At 41.6% G+C, this 12,881-nt stretch overlaps 1 protein-coding gene across 2 annotated transcripts in view; it reads left to right on the forward strand.

Annotated features, from left to right (window-relative positions):
- The first annotated feature begins 4,413 nt into the window (after positions 1-4,413).
- The window catches only part of LOC111874725, a 164,366-nt gene continuing 155,898 nt past the window's right edge, over positions 4,414-12,881 (forward strand). For both annotated transcript variants that reach the window (XR_004514135.1, XM_023870460.2), the window contains exon 1: positions 4,414-4,613. The gene's annotated coding sequence lies outside the window, so the exon portion shown is untranslated. The remainder of the gene's footprint in view (positions 4,614-12,881) is intronic.

Consider the following 12,881-nt stretch of genomic DNA (forward strand, 5'->3'; position numbering starts at 1 on the left):
TTGTGGAGGTAGGGGATCACTGCTATCAACTTCATACAAAATTTTTTGCAATATTCTTCTTTCAAGGTTAAGTCCATATATAGATGAAATTATTGGGGATCATCAGTGTGGGTTTCGACATAACAGATCAACTACAGATCAGATCTTTTGCATTCGTCAGATATTGGACAAAAAATGGGAGTACAATGAGACGGTACATCAGCTATCCATAGACTTCAAGAAAGCTTATGATTCAGTTAGGAGGGAAGTATTGTACAATATTCTAATAGAGTTTAGGATACCCATGGAACAAGTTAGGTTGATTAAAATGTGTTTAAACGAAACGTATAGTAAAGTCTGTGTAAGTAAATATTTGTCTGATAAATTTCCTATCCAGAATGGTCTGAAACAAGGAGATGATTTATTGCCACTGCTTTTCAACTTTGCTTTAGAATATACAATTAGGAAGGCCTAGGGAAACCAGGTGGAACTGAAATTAAATGGGACACATCAGCTGCTGGTCCATGCCGATGATGTGAATCTACTGGGTGATAATGTAGATACCATAAAGAAAAACACACAAACTTTAATTGATGTAAGTAAAGAAGTTGGTCTAGAAGTAAACACACAGAAAATTAAGTATATGTTACTGTCTCGTCACCAAAATGCAGGGCAAAATCATGACATAAAGATAGGAAACAGATGTTTTGAAAATGTGGCATAGTTCAGATATTTGGGAACAACGATAACAGATCGAAACCTGATTCAGGAGGAAATTAAGGGGCGATTTAACTCGGGTAATGCTTGCTATTATTCAGTCCAGAAACATTTGTCTTCTCGTCTGATGTCCAAAAACATAAAAATCAGAATATACAAAACAATAATTTTGTCTCTGGTTCTGTATAGGTGTGAAACTTGGTCTCTGACATTAAGGGAGGAACATAGACTGAGGGTGTTTGAGAACAGGGTGTTGAGGAGAATATTTGGACCGAAGAGGGATGAATTGACAGGAGGTTGGAGAAAACTGCGTAATGAGGAACTTCATAGCTTGTACTCTTCTCCAAGTATAATTAGAATGATGACGTCAAGTAGGATGAGGTGGGCAGGTCATGTAGCAAAAATGGCGGAGAAGAGGAATGCATATAGGATATTGGTGGGAAAGCCAGAAGAAAAGAGACCACAGGGACGACCAAGGTGTAGGTGGGTGGACAGTATTAGAATGGATCTTAGAGAGATAGAATGGGATGGTATGGATTGGATAGATCTGGCTCAGGATAGGGACCAGTGGAATGCTCTTGTGAACACGGTAATGAACCTTCGGGTTCCATAAAATGCTGGAAAATTCTTGAGTAGCTGCAGAATTGGCGGCTCCTCCAGAAGGGCTCAGCTCCATGAGTAAGTAAGTAAATGAAGTCAACAGATTTCGGGTAAAATTCTATATTGGCCTTCAATATTATTATTTGTCTGCCTTCACTTGAAGATCAAACCGAATTATACCAGTTACCTCAAGTTCACATTTTCGAAGTTGTGCATAAAACTGGTACACGACATAAAATATACATCTCACTACGGTTTTAAACTTTAATTTCGAAAGGTTTTTAATGGGTGAATACTGAACGAGTTACAAAGAAAGGCGAGGACGCAATTATCAGAAACAGATGAAGCATGGTTTCAGTACTTTTTAATGGAATAATTGGCCACTGTTCTGTTCAGTTATCTGTACAATCGGGAGCCCGTTTCAGTACCAAAATTTTGTGGCTTCCGTTGCTTGATACGATGTGGCATGACAGCTAACTGAGGCCTGACCCCTGACACTGACCCCATCCCGTCGTTAGGAAACAGGATTCACCTGCATGGAATTCCTATGTTGCCACATCGCGAGTCATTTCCTTTGAGAAGGATAAAACCCTACAAGTACGTACCATCCCCATAGCCTCGACACCTCCCCTTCACCGCCCTGCCAACAAGACGATACACCGGCGTTGTCTTGTTTCCTAAATGCAACCCGGCTGGTTTGGTAATTTAAAGACACTACTTCAGCTGCAGAGGCTGTTTAGCGCGGAATAATATGGAAGAATTATTATAAACAGCGAACAGTTACTTATTTATAAGGGTAATGTTACCCTTAGCCGGTCACGGTAGCCGAGCGGTCTAAGGCATGTACTGTCTTCGCTCGCTTGGAAACCGGGATCGTGGATTCGAATCCCACTCAGGGCATGGATGTTTACTTTGTGTGTATACGTTTTTCTGTGTTTGTGTACAGCTGATCACCCGCCCAAGGAGTCCTACCGAATGTGTATGATCTAGAAAAACCGAAGTGAACGGAGTACATGGAGGTAGGCCTAGGCCCACTGGGTCTGTAGTGCCAAGGAAAAAAAATGTTACCTTTTATTTAGGGGTGCTACTTATTTTAATGAGGCACTCCATTCCGCATTTAACTCATATGCGTTCCATTTGGGCGCCAAAGTAAATATATTTATTTACTCCCAGACTACAACAAGTTGTGCAACGAGATCTGTCTTCCGGAGAAATTCATCATCTCGAGGGAAAAGAAGGAACAGTCAATCAGGCAACAGCAGGAAAATACCATTTCACTTAAACAGACATTGCGAGATATAACCGACAAATATTTATGTAGACTTTTCGTGACTCTCGGACATAATCTGCCGTGGACTGACAGAAACCCCACAGACGCCTTATTGACCTAACCTGTCGCTCAAGTGGCGAGCAATCCACGAGGTCCCGGGTTCTAATCCCAGCCCAGAATCCGGATATTTTGACTAAAATTTTTCTTGGCTTTCCTCAGTTTCCATGCAATAACCGGTAGAGTATCCAAGAATAGGTCACAAGCGTTTCCTTCCAGATACTTTCCAATTCATAATTTACCAGTCATCCTATCGTTGGACGCTATATAAGCTGCTATATAGGAAGTGCCACTAAATAAACAGGAAATACACGCTTCACGCTCGAACATTTCAGAGGAAAGAAAATGTTTAGATACGCCACTGTTCCTCAAGACGTTAAAGCTTGTCCATCAGTGTGAACCCGAGTGGGTTCATTTCCGCCCTTCTACCCTGAAGACGAAAGTAGAACATCCCTCGAAAAAGTCAATAGCCATATGCCAGACTACACGGTGTCATATACCAGCCACCTTTGTGACAGTAAAGCATCTCAGTTACTTATTGATCCCAGAGATCTCTCGCGAGACAGAACAATTGTAACACCTGACACATTATTTTCCGCCGAATCCTGAGAAACACCTGACACATAACTATAAATATATGTAGGTCAGCGTACTTTGTTGTGTTTTCTTTCTATTCAGAAGTATGGAGGCGGATGAGATGAGCGAGCCGTGTAGCACACACAGGATAAAAGAGAAGTCCACACAAAATTGTGGTCGGAGAACCCCAAGGAAAGAGACCACTTGGAAGACCTAGACACAGATCGGACAGTAATATTAAATAGGTTTTAGTTAAGGAAATTGGGTGGGAGCATGTGAACTGGGTTCATTTGACACGGGATAGGGACCAGTGGCTGCCTCATATGAATATGGTAATGAATCTTCGACTTCCATAAAAGGCGACGAATTTCTTGACTCGGTGAAATATGTAAGTATGAAATACAGGAGTCAAGATAGTGAAGTCGGTATAGCGACTGGCTACGGGCTGGACGACAGAGGGGTCGGAGTTCGTGTCCCGGTGTGGGCAAGAATTTTCACTTCTTCATGTCGTTCGGACGTCAAGAAAATGTGGCTCTATAAATCCACTCCCCCATACGCCTTCATGGTTTAGTGCTTAATTCGCTGAGCATAGGGACACCTTTACCTTACCTTATGTACGCATGTGTGGATGTATGCGTGTATCTTCATGTCTGTAGAGCACACATATGTGTGTATCATTTAACGACGCTCTTGGAATCGAGACTACCAGTATATGGCGTCCCATGGCAGGATGCCTGCTGAATTGGAAGGCTTGTGAGAGGAAACGGTTGTGGTCGAAACGAGGTACTATCCCAGAATTTGCCTAAAGGGACTGAGGAAAACTACCAGTATCTCAGTCATGATCCGGACCAGATTCGAACCGAGCATCGCTTACGCATGCAACAGGTTGTAGTCTAAAAGAACTTACGGTATTAATAAATTAGATACCAAAAAGGTTTAGTTTTTGTTTGTTGTTTAGATGCGAATGGGTGTCGAATACTTGACGTCTAGGAAGAAGTGAAACTAGTTTAACAGTGTTCCATGTGCCATTGACCTTTTGTGTAAACAAAAGAATTAAGGTGACATTTAAGATATTATGCATTATAAGCTCGACAGATGGCAGTGGTTTCAGCCTGAAGAATTGAAGTTAGTGTTCAATAATGACAGCAGATTGCAGTGAGATCGCTGGCCTCAGCTGTTGAGTAGCTGAGTGACAACCCACAGAGCCAGCAGTTTTACTCCTGTGTTCGTCAGTAGGTTGGTGGGGACGGAAGGTGTGTTTGGAGCGGCACTGTGTATCTGGCCGGGCAGATGTGTGTGGGTGTGTTTGGTGTCAGTGCTCGTGCTTGTGGGTGACAAGTGTTTCAAAAGAGGAAGGAAATCGCTGAGGATTATTCAGGAGAAAGAGTGTATTCGCTTAAATAATTTAAATACAGTGAGTATCTCATTAAAGAAACATAGATGTGGTTTGGTCCTAGTTGGACAGAGTGCCATAACTTGTCAGGCAAGGTTATGTGGGTTCTTGTATGGACTTGCGAACCTGACTGTGGCACCCTGCCGGACTTGACTTGTTTTAGTTATAATGTAGGATTTGGCAATCATGTATTCTTCGGAAGACTTTCTGTGTGGAAGGAAATGGCGCCAACCGTTCTTATGAATATACTTACGCCATTGCAGTTTCATTTCACGCAAGAAACTTAGAGACAACTACACCTAAATAGAGTTTCTTACTATTAGTTATTGTTCGAAATTATAATCATGTAAGATCAGTGTTTGGGTCGTTACAGCGAATAGTAATTGTCAAGCGTGTTCCTGACTGCTCAATGTTACAATGATGTTCGAAGTTGGCGCTCGACAGCTTTCGGCATGAAAGTGGGGAGAGGCCTAGCGAAAGAGTAACTTTTCCCACACAACTTTCTTCCCTCCTGTGTTAAAAAAGTGTTTTCAGACTATTTTACAAGCACTTGGCAGTTAGATTGAAATCAGGAACACGGCACGCAGCAGTCGCGTTTTAATGAAGGTGTCTCCCCAGTTAGTGAAGATATCAGTTATAGCTTTAACTTCAGCTTTGAGAAAATTACATGATGGTAATCTTTGTACTTTTTATTTTTCACCAAATATCAAGCCAAGGAGGAGGTTAGCCGGCATACAACACTCACGAGGGTGATGAGAAATGCATACAAAATTCCATTCTGAAAACCTGAAGGGAATAGATTACTCGGGCATAAATGGGAGGATCAGTTAAAATTTATCTGAAGAATAGGATTTACCAAAAATAGTTTTATGAGGTTGTGGAGTGGATTCAACTAGTTCAGGATAGCATGCAGTGGCAGACTCTTGTGTGCACTGTAATGAACTGTTGGTTAGCACTGGAGCGGAATTTTTTTGGGCAAGTGAGCAAATTATAAATTGTGTAAACATGTACCATTCTTTTGATTGACTCAAGTGCTTTATCTGTTAACAATTTAATGACCCTGACTCCTCTTCACAGATAGATACTTACAGGCTGACAAGTACGACCTTTACTGATCTTAGCATTTCACGCCTATTTTTTGAGGCGCGACTGTACGGGAGATGGGAGCAACAGGTACCTTCATTGTCATCGCAGTCAAATTGTGCCCAGGATTAAGTATACGGATGCCTAACAGTCACGTCAGGATTGGATGATCCTTTGCTCATTTAGCGCCACCGTTTCACCTGTGTTTGTGTAGCGCTGAGAGAGATGATTACGTATGTAAGGAAGATACGCTACCTGGTCGGGCGGAACATTTTTCGTGCCGTATCGCTTCTTTCAAGTTCTTACATATTCACCATTAATAATCATCTTCCAATCTCGTCAGTTTCTGTGTAACCTCTGGAAAATTCTTGTTATTCCTCCTTTTCAATATGTTTTCTTATTATCCTTGTTCAATTTTCTCTCCTTGTGCTCGTCGAGTCCTTCCCCTTTATTGTCCCTTGTCGTCTCCTTTTACTCTCTTCTTCCTCATTCCTCTTCTCATTATCCTTCTCCTGGTTGTCGCCTTTCCGACTAATTCTTGTTACATGCGCCACGAATCAGGCCGTTTGCGGTTTGCAAGTAGCGCAAGGTGGGCGACACCTTGCTGTGTGTACAGCGAATGTTAGGCTGCATTTGTCTCTTTACTAGTGATATGCACAAAAGCACGTGGCATTAGCAAACTGCCTGATTCAAGACCAGGCGAATACCTGCATAATGCAAAATCATGACTATTATAAGCAGCGCGTTGTGTGCCGCAGCTGAAGTAACATTAGCGAAGGAACCATTGTGTTCCGTAACAGCGCTCAGGGTTCTTACTGGTTCTTGGTATTCAGTAATAATTTCGATTTAGAAATTGCAGTGACCTTTGTAACAGGACCAATTATTCCACGATAGATGCATACATCCAGGTTGTTCTTGTTTGTTTGTTACACTCATTCGGTTGGAGAGAAGAGACATTGTTGGAGAAGATTTTTATAGTAAAGAAGGAAAATAATAAGAAAAAAAGAGGTTAACGTATTTAACGGAAAAATTTTTAATATTAATGACTGCTACTCCACTTCTGGGACTTGAGAAATGTGACCCAGAATATTCTAATCTAAGATTAATTTGATGAATCAGAATTAGTTTCACGAAATAATTGTAATTTCATGAATTTTTTGCCACAGAAAGGGACACTGAAAGGAGAGTATCAGCAAAGATTCAAACATCCGTATCTACGCGTATATAGCAAATGCCCTGTACACCAGTGGTTCTCAACCTTTATGAGACCGCGGCCCAGTTAGTTCTTTTTTTATAAGACGATGGCCCAGTCCCAACAAATTTACTCGTAAATACCTTTCCAGTTTTGTTAAAGTTCATGCATTAAGCTAACGTAATAATAGTAATTAATTATAGCATAATCATAAAGAGTATTAGTACACTTATGTATACGGTGTTGCATGTTGACAAACATAAAATTACATTTAAATTAGTTATCAGTCACTGGACTGTAGCATTTTGTAGTTTCCTCAGACCAACATCATTAAATTAATTTGTGCTAATTTTCATTGACATATCCCATGCTGATCATCAAAAACTTATGTTATTCAGCGTAAAATTCATTATTGTATTATTAAATTGATTTTAATAATGTTGGTTTGAAAAAACGGCAGTGAGAAAAATATTTATGCATTGTAACTCAACATAGAAGTCGGCTGAGTAGGGGAAGAAGCAGAAGGATGTCAACTTGCCGGCGAAACACTTATTATCACATACACACGCCAAATAATTATATATGTAAAGTATGTAATTTGATAAATAAAAATGTCTGAATCTCTCAATTCTAAACACTACTTCTAACAGTAATTAATATTTTTATTTTAAAGACGCAGTACTTTAACACAGCGATTATAAGTTATTGGAAAGTTAAACTTAGTTTCTTTTATCACAACTGAGTTTGGAAGGTTTTAGTTAGGCTAGTGAGACTTCTGTTTCTGTTTTCCGTCCGTTAGCTTATTAATTCTGCGATGAATTGAAGTGAGAGCCAAACGGAGACAGTCAGAAAGTTGCAGGCAGTTCCTCTGTTTCGTTTTAAGCACAGTCATGGCAGAAAATTCAGTTCCACAAAGATATGTGATGGAAAAACAAAGAAGAAATCTCAGTGATATTTCATGTAAGAAATCTCACTGATATTTCATGTAAATTTGGTTATTCATTTTTCGTTCAGAATTTCGAATTACCCGTAGTATTAAAGGTACTTTCCAGTCCTTTGCCCGATGATAATTCAATAAGTTGAAGGGTTTCTTCATGGGAAAGGGCTGTCTCTTTGTGTTCAACAAAAGGGTTCATAATCCACATATTTTGCCTCAGGGGATCATGTTCGGGATAATATTTTTCAAACGACAACATCTTGACTCAGGTTTCGAAACAAGCACTTACACACTGCACTGCGAACTTGCGAAGAAACAGTATTCAGTATTACCAGACTTGAGAACCGGATACAGACTGCCTTGATCTTCAATTTCAGTGGAAACAGTTTCTTTATACTTCCTTGCTGATTGGTCACTGACAGTTGCAACACAGATGTTATTTCGCTCAGTTCTGAGAACAGAGGATATGCCGCCCATTGTTGTAACCGGCTTGCAGGCAATTTTTATGACTGGTCATAAACATCGGTATTGCGCTTACCGAATGTTGAAAGATTTGGATGTCTGAAAATTCCTGATCATTCATGAATACTTCCATGTTTTAAAATATGCGGCTTGGTCACTGACATTTGCTACACAGATTTAGGTGTTCTGTGTCTGAGCTTCTCGACACAAATATTGTTCTCCTCAGAATATTTCCACTATAAAATATTTATTCATTAATTATGCTTAGAAAATGAAAATGACAAATTCCAGAAGAGCCTCTCGCGGCCCAGTATAATTGATGCCAGGGCCCACTACTGGGCCGCGGCCCGGCGGTTGAGAAGCACTGCTGTACACCATCTGGATTCAAGCAGCGCCTCCCAGACCTGTAATGTGTGGGAACGCAAGTGAATAGCGCCCCTAATTCATATCCTGGCAGTCCCGCTTTCAAAACTTGGCAAGTGGACCTGCTGTATTGACTCAGGTTTCTTGCGATTTACCTAAGTCTTTCCTGAAGTATCCTAAAATATGATGATTTCCTTCCGCGTACTGTTCAAACAATCTCTCATAATCAACGTATCCATCGAAGCTCTGTAACATATACATTTAGCAAACCTTCCATTGGAATTGCCTAATACTTCCACCCGCACAATGGCCCTGGGGTCGACTGAGCCGGTGCGTAAGGCTGACAACCTCACCGCCATCTGTGAGCCGGTTGCGTACAAGATGTGGGAGCCTCGACGTCGTCTCGCAACTCTACGGGCCTTCACGGTCTGTTACAGGGATAGCTTTACCTTTTTATCCGCTATACTTGTACATAACCTATGGAACCAGAAAAATTTCGTCAGCACACCAAGAAGCAAATATGAAATTTGCTCCAAGGTGTCTAAACCGCAGCACAAGTTTATACGAATTGCTAGTCTGTCGTAACATTTAATTACAGGGAGAATTCATTATTGTGTTTGCATGTCTACTTTGCTTCAGGGTTTACCTGTGGTGAGGCCTGCGTCTTGCGGCAATTTTGCTCCCTCAATATCCCATTCTGCCAGGAAATACGTTGACAAATACACAGTCTGTCATGGCACCTGCAGGCTTTAGCCTAGGCGCATAGAGGGCTCACTTATGGGAAAAGATTATGTTACAGTTCTCCAAAGAAGCCCATTTGTGTAATATTTAGAAGCGAATGCAACGAAATATAACTTACATCAGGGATGCACAAGTAGTTTTAATCATGGACCGGATAGGACCATTCTCGAAGATCTTCACGGATCAAATTCCATACTTGGAAAAGTGTCAAATTCGGAACCCGAAGTTTCGTTACCACATTTTGACGAACCTGACACTGGACCTACAATAAAGTCACGTGAGTCACTGAATACTGTCCACGCGCTGAGGCACAATTTCTACAATATGCTCTTTAATATTATTCTCCTGTCTTCACATGAGCCTACCAGTTGATATGTTTTCTTGAGGCTTTCGGACAATTTTTTTTATTATTTTTATCTCATCTCCACCGTGCTCTGCCCTCTCATCTTGATTCGGGCACCATAATGACATTGGCGAAGAGTAGGAATTATGAAGCTCCTCTTTATGTATTTCTCTTTATTGCCCCCCTTCTCTCTCTCTCTCTTACGTCCGAAGTTTTCTTTACAGCACTTTGTGCCCAAACACCCTCAATCTGTGTTAGTCCCTTCGCATAGTTCATGTGCCTCATTCACATTTTCAGATCGAAGGGGCAAATTTACGTCTACCTTATAAATGAATATATAAACCAGTGAATTTTGAAAAATTGCGAAGAACATATTTTTAAGGTACATCTACTCCTTTGGATTACATCTTTCCACTGCGCTTCTTCATGGAAGCAGTCAGTTAGGGCCTAATGAAATAACAGAAGGAACCATTTGTGGGTCATCCGGGTGCCATAAGTGTAGGTCGGTAGTCTTGGGAAACAACACATGGTGGCCAGGACGTGTCGCAGCCATTGTCTGTCCATCTGTAGCACCAACAGCCGCAGATGGCGCTGTGGTCATGCAGACGCTGAATTGTGCCAGCACCTAACGGGACCGGCAGCGGTCTCATTTGAAGACGGATGGGATTTGCCTGAAGCAGCGAACAAGGGAACTGCAATTCAGACTACTACTTCCCGCAACACAGAGCGCGGTTGGGCATTAACTCACGGGGATAGCGCATCTGGCGCTAATGTTTGCTGTACTTGCATGTCGTTGTGCCCATCTCTCTAGAGGGTTCAGAATATTGCACAGTCTGATGAAGGATATAGTCATGTTGAAACTATCCTGGAATTCTACTGTGAGGAGTGAAGACAAATACAGTACCTCAGTCAGGATAGCCTGTACATCGACCAAGATTTGAACTGTCTCCCGAATTAAGTGTAGACAGGATTACTTCTGATTAACTTTCTGGTCTGTTAGCACAGAATCCGAAGATTCCAGTAAAGTAAAAGCAAAAGCTAAAGGCATCCCTGTAGCAGGCCGTGGAGGCGCATAGGGTTGTGAGATGTTGAGGCTCCCACATTTTCTAGACAATCGGGTCATAGATGGCGGTAAGGTTATCAGTCTTACGCGCCGGCTGCGCTTTACCCCCAAGAACATTGCAGGTACTCATTTCTGTTAAGAGTCTGAGTCGACCCAAGGGCCATAGTGAGGCCGGAAGGATTAGGTCAATTGAAAAAATCCAATGAACTCATCGGGACTTGAACTCGTGGCCTTCCTGCTACCGCTGTTATAATAACGAACCTGAGTTGGGTTCCAGTACGGCTGTTATAATAACGAAGCCTACAGCTGGACACGAACCTGATTCATTCATTTGATATCTGTTTGTCTCCTCAGCATGACGCGCCCCCGATGGAGACAACCTCCGGCCGGATATGCAGTTCAGTTGAGAATATTTCAGTAAGAAACTGCTAACAGACGTCAAGAGGCGTTTATGCCGATTACATTTTCTCCAGCAACGAATGAGACGTTGCTTTGTTTCCGTATTTCATAATAAATACACAACTTTCTCCATACCGATTGTACACGCTACTCTTGTGTCTGTTTCAAGTCTTATTCTGAGTATTCCATAAAGTGTACCGGGCATTGCTTTGTAATAGGCCACTAATGATTCTTCCCCATTCTTTCGTTCAAAATTCACTGTGCTTAAACGATACTAAAATTCTGTTTACGAGAATATTATTTAGTATCTTTTCTTGGGTCGTGACTTGAATTTCTTACTGTCACATTAAATTCTCTTTGAATAAGAATACCGAATTATTTACAGCTTTCACAGTAGTGTTCATACTTAGAAATTTTCTAAATTTGTGTTTAGGGGAGTTCGTAACAGCCCATGTTCTTACAAATACATTAACACAATGGTTCAAACACATCTCAACTTTCTATAAAATGCTCTTATCTGCCAAAATGAAGGGCGAACTTCTGATATTTACATACATACAGGATATTTGTTGAATGTTTCCCCAGTGTTTCAAATGATGTAGGTCTCTTGTTTTCAAGTAATTCTACTGACACATTCCAAGGAGGACGTTACCATATTTCTAAGAAGTTTCTCATGGTGCATCAAAGCAAAAAGAAAGAAAAATGTTTACTTCCTAGTATTTGGCAATTATTATATAAACTTCCATTAATTTAGCCAAACTCTGAGATCATTATAAATGTGAGTTTATATTGGCCCGTGAGGAAAAAAGTAGTCTTGATCAGTCACACCGGCAAGCAGCGTCATTCCGTATTTCTGTTGCACAAGGAATTTGTAAAATTCCTTGCGTTAAGCGTGTTGCTTATAGGTCATGGTCAGGCGAAACCTTCAGGTAGGATTTTTTTTATTGCTAGTGGGGTGGGACTAATTCCCTTGTACTGCGGCCACTTCTGGCCTGTTGTACCAGCCCCAGATGATAGGTGAGGGTGATTGTGGAGCAATTGGTGGAATGAAGATTGGCAGGGGAAACAGAAGTACTCGGAGAAAGCTGCCCCAGCGCCACTTTGTCCACCACAAATCCCACTTGACCAGGCCCGGGCTCGAACCCGGGCCGCCGCGGTGGGAAGTCAGCGACTAACCGCTTGAGCTATGGCTCGGCCCTTCAGGTAGGATACTCACTGATGAAGCATATAAACCAGTTCCGTTTGTTTTAATCGCTAGTCATTTTCTAGTTTACATATCAACTGCACTGTGCAGGCGTAAACCCGTTAAACCTGAGTTTCTGGAGCACATAAATTATATTACCTGCCAACCTGAAACTATACATTGTTTTCTCTCCTCGTTTTCTTTTCTTCGTTCTGTGTTTGTCCATTTGCTTCATCCTTGCATATCTCTTGCATATTTGATTAACTGCATTTTATTGTAGATCAAGTTGTTGTAATTATTTATATGCAGCTCCTTTATTCTGACACATATACATTTATTTACACAAATGTTAATGTAACGCCCTAGCGGCGCAGGGGGGGGGGGAATGGAGGTATCCCACCCGCTGCTGCCACTGTAATGCCGTGGTGCAGGGGGGCGTGGAGTCAGCCCGCCTCTGTCACCACTGTAACTCCGCATGTAGGGGGGCGTGGAGTTATCCCTCCTCGCCTCCACTAGTTATGTC

This window comes from Cryptotermes secundus, unplaced genomic scaffold, assembly GCF_002891405.2.
Source record: "Cryptotermes secundus unplaced genomic scaffold, Csec_1.0 scaffold362, whole genome shotgun sequence".
Classification (NCBI taxonomy): Eukaryota; Metazoa; Arthropoda; class Insecta; order Blattodea; family Kalotermitidae; genus Cryptotermes; species Cryptotermes secundus.